This window comes from Pseudopipra pipra, chromosome 1 (genome assembly GCF_036250125.1).
Source record: "Pseudopipra pipra isolate bDixPip1 chromosome 1, bDixPip1.hap1, whole genome shotgun sequence".
NCBI classification, from domain to species: domain Eukaryota; kingdom Metazoa; phylum Chordata; class Aves; order Passeriformes; family Pipridae; genus Pseudopipra; species Pseudopipra pipra.
The window spans coordinates 3,851,375-3,866,860 of record NC_087549.1 but is presented as its reverse complement, the minus strand read 5'-3'; the positions used below and the strand labels follow the sequence as shown (position 1 = coordinate 3,866,860).

The window sequence follows — 15,486 nt, the reverse complement described above, 5'->3', positions numbered from 1 at the left end:
GTCACAGGCAGGTTACATGCCCTGTCCCCGTGAGTGTGGATTAGAGGGAAGGCTCCGGGATTACTGGTGATTGTCTCCCTGAGCACCCCATCGAATTGTGCATTTCACAGGGCTGGAGGCTGCTGTGGCCTCCTGGGTCCTTTGGGTCCTACTTAAAGGGGGATGAGCTCTTCTGTTCTGCTGTGACAGCTGGGAGCAAAACCTGTTAGGTCTGCCTGACCTGTCAAATTGTTAGGGTTCAAATGGATTAGGAAAGGAACGTCAAAAAATGTTCCCAGCATATGGATGCCTCACAGCCTTGCAGCAGGCTGTGTGTCATGGTACGTGCAGTGAGGGATGGAAGGGGTATAATAGAAATATTGGCTCCCTTGCTGCATTTTGAATCATTGAAGTTTCTGTGCCTAAGGAAAACCAAGGAGAAATTAAGCACTGAGGGTTACAAGCTGTGGAATTCAGCCCAGTCTCAGAGTCTACCCTTGGATCAGGGAAAGGGGAATGTATTGTTTGAGAAGAACGTATGGATCACCTAGTCAACCAAGCTTGAAAGGTGCTCTTTGCAAGCAAAGCCAAAGAAGTTTGGAGGCAAAAGAAGTATTTATGTTAAATATGCTGCAGTAAAAGGTATTTATGTTAAAAGGTGTTACCAATGCAGGATCAGGTGAGAATAAATTGGGCATCTTCAGCTAGGGAAGGAGAATAGTATTTCTAAGCCTCTGAGATTTTTTAGGACACCTTTCCAAGAAAGGCATCAAAGCTGTTTAAGCGTGCAACAAGTAAAGTTGAGGAAGGGACTGCATAGGAAAGGTGCAGGGGTGAGGGTGTGGAATTTGTCAATATTCTCAGGAAGACGTTGGAAGGAGATGATCATTGCTGTTCTCAGTTTGTCACATGCCATTTTGACTATGTTGAATTATTCCCATGTTTCAGGGTTTCTGCCAGAAGGAAGGAAACCTTTCCCCTAATGCAGAACTCAGCTTCGGGTTTGATTTGTTTCTGGGGTTTTTCCTTTCCTTTCCCAGCTAGCATTAGACTGGCCCAAGTGAAAATCAGCTTGGGATGAGGTCGAACACTCCACTCATGCTTTTAGAAAGAGAAAGAAATGTTTCAAGTGCCCAGCTCATCCACACACCCAAAAATGATCTCAGAGTCAGACCTAACGTCAGAGGGGAACAGGGCTGGGTCCTTCCTTCTCTGTAATGCAGAGGGTGGGTGACATAATTTGACATGGATCCATGACCTTGGCAACACGCTGTCTCCTGCCTTTTTTGCAATGGCACTTTGTCCTTGGAAGATTTTAAGTCCTTTTTATTTCAACTCTTTTCTTGACTGGGAACTGCTGAGGATGCCCATGGAGGGTGGTGATCGAGTAAGACCCTGAAAGGCTTTTTGGGGGCTCTCTCAGACATGCAGCTACTGCCTGGGGACAATGCATAAGGTGACCATGGTGACCTGGTCTGGGGCTCCACGCTGCAAGGTAAGTGGTTCCCAGGACTGATGTGTGGTGACTTATTTCCATCAGGACCTTTTCCTTCCGTAGTGACTTCGTAACCCAAAGGAAATTCCTGATGCAGGCATTGGCCAACCAGGAGCGCTTTGTGTTTGAGAATGGAAGGGATAAGTCATAGCTTTTTTTTTTTCCCTTCTGATTTAATAAGAAGATGACAAATAAATGAATTTCAGACAGGAAACTGTTAGAGGGTAATGCAGTGTATAACTATGCAGGTTTATACTGGAGTTGAACCGTTCCCATACATGCTGCCTGTGATATGACTGACCCAGAGCATTTCCAAGTCCTGGCTCCAGCAGTGCTCCCAGGCCAGATAACTGCAGTTCTCTTGGAGGCCTGGGCTTGGACCAGTTGTCCCTGAAGTGGATGAGTTCCAGACCATCACAGCAGCTCTAGACAGGTGTGTCTGGGACACTAAACACATCCTGGAAAACAAGTCAAGACACAGATAGTGACCCCCTCATGTAGCTGCAGGATGAAAGGGGTTATTTAGACCAGACTAGGGCTACAGCAAGTACAGAGGAGGGACTTGCAGTGGGAAAAGTTATCTCAGGGCTATCCCATGGTCATTTACACAAAAGTTTGCCAAGGCAAGAATGGGGGAACCTTTCTTATAAAGATGCCGCCACTACCACCTGAAGAGAAGCAAGGTCTGTAGCAGGCTGACATCCCTTCCGTGCTTGGCTTGAGGAGCTGCCCCTGCATATCATTACCCAAAGCCAATTCCCAGCTGTGACCTTGTCCAAAGACAGTTCTCAGCCCTGACCTTGTCCTGTGTCTGGCTGCCACTGACTTTGGGATCACTTGGGCAGTTCAATGCTCAGAGCAGCTGAGCACTGGGGCCAAACCCATGTTTGTTATGTGTTGAGGTGGGTGAAGAGAGGTGCATGTCCCATTTCCTGTGTCACAGGTTGAAGGAAACAGGGGTGTCTCAAGCATCTTTGGGCTCTCTGTGTTGCTGAGCCCTGAGTCCCTTACTATGGCCATAGTGCCAGCTCCCTTCCTCTTGCAAATGGCCATCAATACCTGGCCTGGGTCCCACTGGACCAGTGTCTGGAGAGCTCCAACACCCTGGCTCTGTCAGGGAGGGTACAGAGCAGGGAATCCTGACCTTGAGGGGATGATACCTGAGCACCTCACCAGGGGATGGAGTGGAGGTCCTGCCTCTGAGGGGTTGTGGTCTGAGCTCCACCACAGAGCAGGGGGGTCCTGTCTCTGAGGGGACACAGTCCGAGCACCCACCTAAGGGTCTGTGAGTCCTGTTTCTGTGGGGTCGAGGTCTGAGCCCTGCACTGAGGGATGGAGTGAGGGTCCTGCCTCTGAGGAGATGTGGTCTGAGCTCCACCACAGGGCGGGGTGGTCCTGCCTCCAAGGGGATGAGGTCTGAGCGCCAACGCAGAGCAGGGGGATCCTATCTCCGCGGGAACATGATCAAACTAAGGGACAGAGCAGGGATTCTCCCTCAGGGGATGTAGTCTGAGCCCCCCATCGTAGAGGAGGGAAGTCCTGTCACTGGGGGACGGGGGTCCGACCACTGAGGGGGCGAGGTCTGAGCCCCCACCAAGGGACCGGGGTCCTGTCGCTGAGCGGTCGCTGCTCCCCCTCGGCCTCTCCCGCAGCGCCATCTCGCGGCCCCGCGGTGCCTCTCCCGCTCTCCTCAGCCTCACCCGCGCTGCCCCCTCGGCCCGGCGAGGCCCCGCGGAGCAGCCATGAATCAGCTCCGAGCTCGCAGCTTGGGCAAGGCGTGAGGAGAAGGGGAAGGGGAAACTGCCCAGCCCGTGTTCGAGGCCCTGCCACGGTGCCGAGGGGCCTCGGGAGGGACATGCAGCTCCCCGCCACTGCCCCCCTCCCAAGGCATGGGCAAGCATCAGCCCCTTCCCCTGCTGTGCCCACAAGATGATTTGTCATGAACTGTGACACAGTTTTTTGCTTGTCTTCATAAAATCGTAGAAGGGTTTGGGTTGGGAGGGACCCCAAAGATCATCTCATTCCAACCCCTGTGCCGTGGGCAGGGACACCTTCCACCAGACCAGTTTGCTCAGAGCCCCATCCAACCTGGCCTTGGACACTTCCAGGGATGGGGCAGCCACAGCTTCTCTATGCAGTCTGGTCCAGTGCTTCCCCACCCTCTGTCTTCAGATAAAAGCAGCTCTGGGGTCCATTTCCAGCCAAGACGGAGGGCCTGAAGCAGGGATTGCCCTGGGGACAGTGGTGACTGACTCTCAGGGGTTTGGGGATAGGTATACAACAAGTTCTGACGGGTACAAGAAATCCCAGAATCATAGAATTGTTTAGGTGGAAAAGGATTTGTAACAACATCAAGTCCAACTGTTAACCCAGCACTGCCGAGTCCACTACTAAACCTCGTCCCTAAGTGCCACATGTACATATCTTTTAAATCCCTCCAGGGATGGGGACTCCACCACTTCCCTAAGCAGCCTGTGCCAGTGCTTGACCAATCTTTCTGCAAAGATATTTTTTGTAATATCCAATCTAACCCTCCCCTGGCACAAGTAGAAGCCATACCATCTTGTCCTATCACTGTTAGTTGGGAAAAGAGGATGACCCCCACCTGGCTACACCTTCCTTTCAGGTAGTTGTAGAGAGTGATAAGGTCCCCTCTAAGCTTCCTTTTCTCCAGGCTAAACAACCCCATCTCCCTCAGCTGTTCCTCATCAGACTTGTCCTCCAGACCCTTCCTCAGATCCATTGCCCTTCTCTAGACACACTGCAGTACATCAGTGTCTTTTTTGTTGTGAGGGGCCCAAAACTGAGCACAGGATTTGGAGTGCAGCCTCACCAGTGCTTACTGCCTGGGCCATGTACAAACGATGCTGTCTGTTGCCAACTGTAACGCAGGGCCAGGAGACCCCACCAGGGATTTCTTTGGGGTCCAGCACACCAAGGTGTGTGTGAGGAAACCCTCAGGGCTCCTGGGGCTCTCCTAGTGAGGGAAACTGAGCTCAGACTGTGCTAGTCAAGAGAGTGATTATTCTGAGGTTGAAGTAGGTATGAAAATGTGCCATAGAGATGCAATGGTACAGCAGGGATACACCACTTTGGCAGCTCACCTGAAGGAGAGATTCATGATCTAAGGTAGTAGTTTAAGTTTTCCCATCCTCCCAGCAAAACAGGATTTCAACCATGATTTTCTGGATGGGAGCTCTGTGGGGATTCTGGGCTGTGTTCAGCAGAGGGCAGTGGTTGGTTTGGTCACTACTTGGCTGGCAGCATCAGACCTCTTAAACTACTGCCATGGAGTATTTGCTAAAATCATTCTGTTGTGGAATATCCAAAAAAGCTGTAGAAAAGGATGTTACAAGCAGATCCTCCCTGCCTTCCATCAGTGCAGTGCAGAGGTATTGTGGGTCAGTGGGGAAATTCAGCAAACCTCCCTCTTCCCATCCATGCATGAGTTTACAGATCTAAAAAAGAGTTTCCAAGGAAAAAAATATGATTCCTTGACCTTGTTTAAAATTGCGGATCTACTGCTGTTTTTTGAGAAGTTTGGAATTTTGTTATCCACCACTGAAATAAATAAGAAGAAAGCTTAAAGTTGCTGTATGTGTTTATAAAATTTCCCTAAACAGTATCTGTATCCAGTGCTCATGTGAGTGAAGGATACAACACAGCGTCCCATCACTGGGGCATGCTGTTCCCGTGGGAAGGGAAGAGATGCGGGAAAATGGAAAGATTCCTTCAACGCAAGGATACCAGCCACCTGGACTGAGCTGTGTATCTTAAGCAGCCTTGGGAAAGTTACTTAAACACAGCAAAATTGGTGTGGAGCTGCTATGAGCTGCTTCAGAAAGCCTGGGAAGGGGATGCTGGGGGACAGCTCCTGTGATGGTCCCCCTGTGGATACTGGCATGGCAGATGCTGCTGCGGGAAGGGAGCCAAGGCCGGGGATTCCTGGCCGGTTGCTCTGTATGGGGCTGGTGACTTCAAATTTGTTGGTGCAGAGCAGCCTTGGAGTTGCTGGAGTAGCCCAGGTTTAGAATCCCACCTCTATGTAGGAAGAGCTGGATTGCAGTTCACAGGGTGCATTTGTGTAAGGATGGGTGAGAGGGCAGGTGTCATGGTTTGAACCTTGTTTTCCCCCAGAGGCTAAGAGAAGTGGTAGACCCCAAGGGGTGGAAACCCCTTGAAGTTTTGAAGTTCTGCCCAATGGACGCTCCTGCAGAAATGTAAACATATCACAACCAGACCGGAAGAGAAGAGTTGTAGTTTGGGTGGTTGGAGAGAGGTGGCCATGTTGTGAGCCATGAGGTAGGGGCTCTGAGCCCCTTGGGCCCTCTGGGGCCTCCCAGCCTCTGGCTGGGGGCTGCAGGGACCTGGAACAGCATAAAGCTGGGCTAGGTGCCTGTAGTTATGCTGGGAGATGTTTGTCTCCATGGGCGCAGAGCAGCAGCCGACACTGGCCGGAGAAGGTGGCAGAGAGCCAGGAGATAAGACCTGAACTGAAGAAGCAGCAGAAACAACATGCAGCACCGGAGAGAAGACTCCTGGAAAGGGAGGAGAAGAAGAGAGCAGCAGAGAGACAGAGTTTGGGGTAAGAGACTGTACCAGATCCCCCAAAACTCCCTTGGAGACCCTCTTGGAGAAGAGGGACATGGACTCCTATTTTAGAGGAGCCTTGGAGTATGCAGCACGAGAGAGAGAGGAGCTAAGAAGCTCAGGGCGTCCTGGAGCTGGACCGGGATGGCCAGATGGAATGCGGGGGGAGTTGACCTTGGCTCCCCCCCCTTGCACTGCTGCCGCGGTGGCAGCCTGAGAGACAGAGCACGGAGCTCTGCAAACGGGAACTTGAATCCCCTGAGGAAGGGACTTTCACGAAGATGCCCCGGCATTTCGTGATATGCCTGTGGTGATGCGAGTCTTGTCCCTGCTGGCAGTCCACAGGTGAGGCCTTCGCTTGGAGGAGGGCTTTGCCCCCCCCGCTGCCTGGAGACAGAGCACGGAGCTCTGCAAACGGGAATTTGAATCCCCTGAGGAAGGGACTTTCACGAAGATGCCCCTGCATTTCGTGATATGCCTGTGGTGATGCGAGTCTTGTCCCTGCTGGCAGTCCACAGGTGAGGCCTTCGCTTGGACCGAAGGAGAGCCGAGGGGCTTGGAGACCCCCTTGTGTATGTTGAACAGAGATCCAGCTACAACAACCCAGTTACTGCTGCATGGAGGACAGAAGAGGAGCTGCTGCTTAAGGACTGGAAGGGATCTGTCCTTCTTTCCCTCCTGGACTTTTATTTGGAGGGGAGAGGAGACCTGATCCACTGTAAATACTATATGTCATGGTAGAGATAGTTGTGATCATGTGTATAATGTGATATGGTATTTATTTGTACAGTCATTTTAATATATTCCCTTTCCCCCACTTTGAGTCTGGTGTGTTTTGTCTGGAAAAGCCCATCTCACACTAGGTTGAGATGTGGGAGGGGGGATGGAGTTAGGGAATTGGATTTTGGGACTACCTCAAACCATGACAGCAGGAGACTCTAACACGGGTATAAGGGCAGAGTAAAGCTTGTGAGGAATTGGAGAGACTGGGTGGATTGGAAGTGAAGTTCAAAAATAAAACCAAGCACTCAAGCACTCTGCCACAACTTGCCCACCAGGAGCACTTCATTCCGCCATGTGCCTGCCTTGGCCCTGTGCCCTTCCCCACACAGGACTTTTAAAAAGTGAAACCTAGGTCAAAATCCTGCTCAGAAAAAATTAACAGTACGTATTAATTTAATCAATATGCTATATATCATGTATGTTCTAGATGGGAGGAGCTGTGAAAGCATGGAAAGATGAAAGGACCAGGGACAAATGGGGTGTCTGTTCTGGTGTAATGCCCAGGAGAGATGTGATGCCAATCCTGCCTGGTGTTGAGCATCCTCTGGTCTGACTGCAGGCAAAAGGGATGAGCCTCTTCTTAGGATGAGGTCCGAGAACCGATGGGATATTTACGCCTATGTCCAGCAGCTTTATCTTCTCTCCAGTTGCTGGAAAGCCCTCAGGCAGGCTATTTCCTGTGATTTTATGCACTGCAAGCTGGACAAAGAGGCTCCCCTGGAGAGCCATTAAAACATTTAATCTGTGAAAGATTTTTGCTGATGGCGGGGCAAAAAAAAATCATTGCACCTTGCCATGTATGGGAAAGAAATTTTGTAATTGAGGTGGCTGGAGATAGAATGAAGGGATCTCCTTCCCCACTGAACTTGCATTAAAAGGCTACCCCCCCAAAAAAAAATTATCTTGTGTTTTGGATCTGCTCGTGTCATCTGCTGGTGCCTACAATACTGTCTGTTCTCCCACCACAGACACGACTCATGGGAAGGGGAAACTCCCCTTAAGGAGACCCGTGGGTGTGATGCAGATAAACTCCTGACATCTTTCACTAGAGGCTGAATGCAGAGATTGTGCCTCAGTTTCCTTCTTGCTTTCACCCCACACCTCCCTGCTGTACCTGTGTCCAGCAGACCATCTCCTGGGTCCCTTCACGGTTTTTGCCCTCGTGGTGGGGGTCTGTGAGTCCTCTCCCCAGCCACGTTGAAGTGTCTCTTTCTCTTGTCACATGCACACCCAAAGCATTGTTGCACAAACTTGTCCTTTTTGGATTTATAGTGCACTTGTTTTCCTGCTTTTTAGGTGTTTTTGTCCTCAGGTATTCAGCCAGGTGCTGGGGTCCTTGGGCAGGGGATCTTGCAAAGTCCCCAACTGCAGCACACCACTGGAACTGCAAGCGAGAAGCACTCCCAGGAACAGCCCCAGAACAGACACCAAACACTCCACTGAAATCCTCCCTGGCTGCTAGTGGGTGCTGGATTGGGACCTGGGTGAGGTCCTATTTGCATCACATACCAGGAATTTGCTGGTGTATTAAACAGGCTCCTGCTGCCTGCCACAGAGGAGAGGACTTCCCTGCCTGCAGCTGCCTCTGCCAGCTCCTTGACCTGTTTTTCCATCATACAATTGCTACTGCAAACACACACTCTACATTGCCACCCTTAGCTGCACACCTGGGCCTCTGTGCAGGTGTTCTACCCTCTTCTGTGAGTCTCTCCCTTTGGATTCTCCTGCTGCCTCGTTCAACATTGCTGACAAACAACCCTCCAAAAAACTCTTAGCAGAACTAATTGATTTTTCTTGCTCCCCAGGAGCTTGCAGGACAAACAGCTGCGCTATTGATCCTGAAAGTCAGGTTGCAAATGGCACTTCCCCATGCCTTGAACTGGCAGCTGCTGCTGGTATTAAACATGGCAGCTGTAGAGACAACATGCAGAGAACACCCTCCTGCGCACTCTTCCAGTCCTTGTGGGCTTGGAAGGGTTACACACATGGCTGCCAAATGCAGAGTACGTGGGTTTTGCTGAACAGGTCTAGCCACATAGTGTAGGGGCTTAAAGGAAGCCAAAAACATTAAGGATACCAATTGATGTTGGCAGATCTTTAGCTCTGGGTGGTGGGTACAGAAGGACCGTGCTCCTGTGTCCTTGAGCAGCAGCTGTGTCCCTCAGTCCATTTGTATCACTCCCCAACCTACCTGTGTACAGAAAGAGCTTAACCTACATTAAATCAACTGATGGACTAGCACCCCTCCCTTCCCCATCCCCATCTTTCTCTGATGCCTTGACCTGGAAAAGGCAGCTGAAACATCTGAAGAAGCTCAACAAATAACCACCAGAAAGTCTGACCCTGGAAACAGGCCTCATAGGAAGAGACTGAGCAATTTAATTTTTTTGGAATGCAGAAATGGAGTGTTGTTTACAAATACCTTTGCTGGGAGGAAAAAAAACGTCTGGCATCTCGGTGTGTAGTTATCTGTTAGACAACAGAGCAAATATCTGTAGCTTTGGAATGTAACACTGAAAAGATAAAGAAGGAGCTGTATCTTCACTAAACCACAAAGAGAAATTAGAGCAGAACTGTGGGCTTTTCTGAAAAAAGGACTCAAATTTAAAGGGATTCATGCTGGGATGACTGGGAGAGGCTTTCTCATCTCTGTGAGGCAAGCAGTAAAATTAACAAGAAGTCCTGCAGGCTTCCAAGTCCTTCCAGCCTTGGGAAGCAGCAGGGTCATGCCTGGTTTGATATTTGATGGGTTAATACACCCTACGGCGCCTTGCTGAAACCTTTGCAGGCCAGGTACAGCATCAGCAGTGGCAGAACTGTTAGGATTGTATGGATAAACCACCCAATCATTTGCTTTAATTATGACAGTACAAATCTGTTTGCTTTATGCAGTGTTTGTCATAAGATGAATCATGGTTACCAAAATTATCACATAGATTCCTCTGTATATAACAGCAGGCCAAGAGGTTAGGAGAGGAAGGGTTTCCGGGTTGGGCAGGAGGCACAAAGTAAAGCTACCAGATAAACAAGCCATAACTTCTGTCAAGAGCCTATCAACAGATTCCCACCACATGCTCTGCAAACGGGCAGCTGTGCAGAGGAGTCCGTCTGAACTGGCGTCTCCAGCGCACCGTGCTTTCCAAGCGATGCGGGCAGGACGGCATTTCCAACTCTAAATAATATCAATCAAGGGAGGCATTCCCTGGGAAGACATGATTTGGGCAGTCTCCAGGCTACCCAAAACATCAAGCGGTTGCATACTAGGCTTTGGTCTAGTCTCCTGTCTAATGAACTTCAGGAATTAATTTATAGGGGTCCTTCTCTGGCTGGAGAGATGCTGCCTGTGGGATCAAAGGATGGATGAGCCAATGGCTGGGCTCTGGTCCAAGGCTTTCATGCCATGCCTACTCCAGCACGGACTTCCCCTGGGCAAGTCTCTTGGGGGAATCTCTTTAACTGACCTGCAGCAATCTGCACTTTTCTCCATCTGTAGAGACAAACAAGCACTTCTAGGCCTATTTTAGAGGCCTCTTTTGGAGCAGATGGAAGTAAAACTGCTCTGAGTAAAACCCTTGCTGCTATTTTGCTCCTAGGTACTTGAGCCACATAGAGGGCATTTTGTTTGTTTGTTTTAAGGTCATGTCAGGAAAGTCCCATTAAGGTCTACTAAGGGATGAAAGAGAAGCCAAGGGGTCTCCTGCAAGGCCTTCAGGGCATCCCCAAGAATGTTTTTTTGGGGGTGGAGCTCAGACTAGTCTTCTCTTTGGCTATTCCCACTGAGAAGAGCAAATTTGATATGGTTGTTGGAGATATGTTTAGATCAGAGCTCTTGATTGATATTTTGACAAAATAAAAGAGTTTCTGGCAATTCTACCCATTCATGAAGCACTGTACTTCTCTACATGGCTGTCACAGAATCAGCTGGTGCTCAGATATACTTCCCTGCATGAGCCACATGAGAACCAAACTCTGGGCCACATTTACTCACTGAGGCACGGCACTGCAGCCCATTCTGACCTCTGCCTGTGTTTATCTTTCAGTGGGCAGCTGCAAGTCAGATCTCCCTTCTTACAAGAGGACTTACATGCTGTGCAGCACCTACTCCATCTCATCTTGCATTCAAGAGCAGAGTGTTTGAGGAAGATCAGCTTTTCATGTCCCCTTCAGCCCTTTTACAGCAACTGCAAGTCAGATGTGTTACATGAGAGAACTGGGCTGAGGGGGTGGTAGGACTGGAAGGAGGCTGGTAAAGGGATTTAAGTGTCCAGCTCAAACTGAGTCAAAAGGACATAACATCAAGAGTGATGGGAAGACCTCATCATGGTCTACAGCTTCCTCATGAGGGGAAGTAGAGGAGCAGGCACTGATCTCCTCTCTGGTTAGCAGTAATAAGACCCAAGAGAATGGCATGAAGCAGTGTCAGGAGAGGTTTAGCTTGGATATTAGGAAGAGATTTTTCACTGAGAGGGGAGTTGGGCACTGGAACAGGCTCCGGAGGGAAGTGGTCACAGCCTGAGTCTGCCACAGTTCAAGAAGCATTTGGACAACACTCTCAGACACGTGGTGGGATTCTTGAGGTGTCCTGTGCAGGGTCAGGAGTTGGTCTCGATGATCCCTGTGGGTCACTTCCACCTCAGGATATTTTATGATTCCATGATTCTGCTTGCCTTCTCATTGGGGTGGCAGAAGCTCCTCTCTGTGAGCTTTCACTGAGATTGCTGTGAGGTGAACAAGAACATTCTCCTACATGTAAACTCGGCTTTATTTCATCTGACAGGCTCGCTCTTGCTGCATAGCACTGGAAAGAAGAACCTCAGTCATGAGTTGGGCTGTTAGCTCTATGTATAGCCATGAAAGAAAAACAAAGTGACTTGTGTTAGAACTCAGACCCATGCCTTCGTGCCTAAATTATTCTGATCTCTGACACTATAGTCAAGAATCCTGAAGAAGGATTCATGAACTTAGTTTCGTGAAGTAAGACCTTGATATCCTGCCAGCACTGGCAGCTTACAAACACTTAGAAAAACTCACATCTCTGCCAGGGAAGTTTTGGTGCTTTTTGCAGCATCTGAAGAGGGAATGAGAAAGATGGGAAGTGGGTGAGTCACTGGAGATATTTAAAAGATGTGTAGATGTGGCACTTAGGGACATGGTTTGGTGGACTAGAGTCCAGTGACATGGACTTGTCAGTGCTTGGTTAATGGTTGAACTTGAGGAACTTATGGGTCCTTTCCAACTTAATTCTACGGGTCTATGATTGCAGTGGATATTCCCCCTTGCACCCCTGTTAGGTCCCAAAAGCCAAACAGTACTCACCACAGAGCACTGAAATACTGCAGTGAAATGATCAATCATTTCTTGTCCTTGGGGACATGCTGCCATCTCCCAATCTGCTCTACCTGGAGTGCCCTGCAGAGCATGGGACATGTGCTGTGATGTGTCATTTCAGGTGGCACCATCTCTTATAAGTGTCACCCAGCACTTCCCAAGACAATCCTGCTCAGTATGTGCCAACATACACAATGGGTACTACTGCTAGTCCATGAGCACCCACACCACACCAGACCCCTTCCTGCATCCCCAGCACCCTCTTCCCAAAGGTAGAGGGATGAAGACCCTATTCCTCTTTCCCAGCATGCAGGAGACCTTCCTGTCTTCTACTGCAAGACCCCAAAGCTCAGACGAACATGGGAGGGATCACTCTCGTCCCTCTCCTGGCCCTCACCATGGGAAGGGGATAAAGTGCTCTGCTTTTAGGCTTTTTCTTCCTAAAATGGGAGTCTTCCAGCTCTGATCCAAGCACTGGCATCCTCCCAGTGCTCCTGTTTTGGGACTAATGATGCCCAGAAGGGGAAAAGCAAGCCAAGCCCTCACTTGTTTTCCTGTGTCATCCTTTGCTGGGTATCCCTGCACAGGGTAGTCCCTGTGCTCCCTGGCCACTTTCCCCTGTCCTAGCTTCCTCATCCTTGTTCTTACAAGCCCTGCCCTCTGTGGTGCTCAGCTTGGTGTTCAACCCTCTCCTTTCCCTTCCTCCCTTATTACTTTCTGACTCTGGTTCCTCTCCAATGTCTTCCCCACCTTCCTCTGTCCCGGAGTAGCTGTGGAGATCAGACCTGTCTTCTCCCAAATCCTGCGCCAGAGCCACTCCTGCCCTTACACCTGGAAGACAGAAGGTACAGAATAGGCAGAGTGGCCTGTGCTGATGGTCCTAACAGGGGCAATTCCACTTTCCTCAGCCTTTCCCCAAGTGGAGCCCACACCTGCCAGCAGTACTTATTAATGCTGATTAACCTGACTAATGAGACTGCTATGCACACATCTGAGGGACAGCAAAACCCAGGGGGACAAGGAAGGAAGAAATTGCCTTTGCACGTGGCTGTGCAGTTTCCTCTTGGCAGTTACCAGATGGCTGTGGAGGGAGGGCAGGGCTTGCTCAGAGCCCTGGAGGAAGCTGGTCTGGCAGATAACCCCACGTGTGGAGTAAGAAGCTCCTTTATTGGTGCAGAATTGAAGATTTTCAGCCTTGCTGGACCCTAATTTGTTGGCAGTGTGACTGAGGCCTGGCTATTCTGCACCTCTGCCTTGCTACAGGTTTCTGGGCTTTAACAGGAAAAGCTTTGCAAAGACAACATGGGCTGTGCTGGATGCAACACAGGTGAGACACAGAGCAGGGAGAGAAAGAAGCTCAGCTGTTCCTGGATACCTATCCCCTGGAATGCCAACAGACTGCAGACATCCATGTGTTGTGACTCAGGCTCATGGTCAGCAAAGACCTTGTGTCCCAGGAGTGGCCATGATCCATCCCAAGAAATACCTGTGAGATTTTTCACCATCTTTCTTTGCCTCCCTCTGGGCAGCTGGTAGAATAGGATATTTCTAATTCACTTTATAGGATTTTAGATGCACAACAGAAGCACAGTACATCAAAGAGGAATAAATGCTGTAATTCCCTGAGAGGTCGTGGCTTTTTACAGAGCTCTTTATTGCTGTTAAGCTCTTTAGGGAACACTGTATTCTGTCTACCACAGGCTTGGTGGTGGCAGTGTGACATGCAATGCCCATCCATCCTGATTACTATTTCAGCCTCTGGGGAATGATACAGATCCTCAAAGGTTGTTAAGTGCTGGATTTAATTTGAAATCATTGGGAATTCAGTGTCTAAATCTTTAAATACTCTGCATAAGAGACTACCCTGCAACAGCTGGCTTGTGTATGCTTTGCCTTAGCAGTCTCTGCATGTATTTAATGATGCATGGAATCTCTCACCTTGCCCTTGGAGACTTCCCTGTGGTGTCATGTGTGGCTGTTCTCATTGGACAAAGGGCAGGTTGGGGCGGGAACAGGACTATTGCTATCCGTGTTGGAGATCACTAAGAGGCAACCCAAGGAGATACCCTGAGTGGAGGGACGGTGCAGGTCTAGGGGTAAGAGACTTTGCTCCAGTCTCCAGAAACACATAGAACTGAGGGATGCTTCAGCAGCAAAGAGAACTGGCAGGTGGAAGGTGCCCATTCAAAACTCTGCCTTTTGGTGGAGTATTTCTGATGGCAGATGAGTTTTCAGTTCTGAGTTTCAACTTTGTGCCCTGAGCACAAATGGGTGACTTTTAACAGGACAGAGTTTAGCAAGTGCTGCACCCTGAGGAAAAGCAAGATGTGTAAGCAGTAAAGATTGAACAGAAAGCACAAGAAGTCACAAAAAGTAGGTTAGTTTGTGAAGGATTTGGCCTCTTTCCAATTTTTGGAAACTGTGTCTGATAAGGGCCCCTGATTTGGAGCTGGTACAAAATGAAAAAGGACCACTGAAAGCTCTGGATAAGGCAATAGGCACTACAAAATAAGGAGAATTATCCAGTCTTGGGTGATTATTATGGGGACTGAATAATACACTGGCAGTAAAGGGAGTTCAGACTACCATAGGTGAAGTTTACCACAGAAAGACAGAGCTTAGACTGAGATGCTGTTTAGGAACTTAAAAAATCTGAGCAAATCATCTTAGAGATTTTTATACTGACCTCAAATGAACAACTGCACTGAACAAGATGTTAAGACATTGTTGTATATGGCAAAAATACTGTTGATAGCAAGAGAATGGGAGGTGTGAATCTGTGGGTTGTTGGAACAACAACCTCCTATTTCTCTGAGTAGCCTTGGCAAAAGGCAGTGCTGTTAACAGCTCTGTTTATGTGACACACTTTTTCATTACAAACAGCTTAGGAGGCATGGAAAGGTCTAAGACTATGCGGTGGGTTGGTGGGTATGAGATTTTGGGGGTTTGCAGGGAAGTGCAGACCTCTGAGGCATAACGTTATTTTCTCCAAATGAGGCGCTGGCAGAAAATCGTGTCAGAAATGTGAAGCGATCAGTCTGGCTGAGAAGGCAGAGCCTGGTCTGTGTGTGCTGATGAATCATTTAACAGAGGTGTTGGCTGTGAGGTGCTTATGTCAGAGGATTAAGGAAATAGATGAGGTATAAGGAAACAACAGTACAATTAGGTCCTGGGAAAGCTCACCATGGTCATGACCATGTCTAGAATGGGAAACAATGACCAGAACAACCATAATAGTCTCACCTCCCATGGGATTGTGCCACAGTGTTGATGTCCCTCATCACCACGTCTTGGAAAGAAGACCCTCTACA

The 15,486-nt window shown here is 49.2% G+C and overlaps 1 long non-coding RNA gene across 1 annotated transcript; it reads right to left on the bottom strand.

Moving 5' to 3' along the window:
* Positions 1 to 1,691: 1,691 nt before the first annotated feature.
* Positions 1,692 to 3,062, bottom strand: LOC135408161 (uncharacterized). Its single transcript, XR_010427327.1, has 2 exons — positions 2,750 to 3,062; positions 1,692 to 1,932 (listed from the first exon to the last, which is right to left on the bottom strand). It is a non-coding gene; the product is annotated as an uncharacterized LOC135408161 (long non-coding RNA).
* Between the last annotated feature and the right edge of the window lie 12,424 nt (positions 3,063 to 15,486).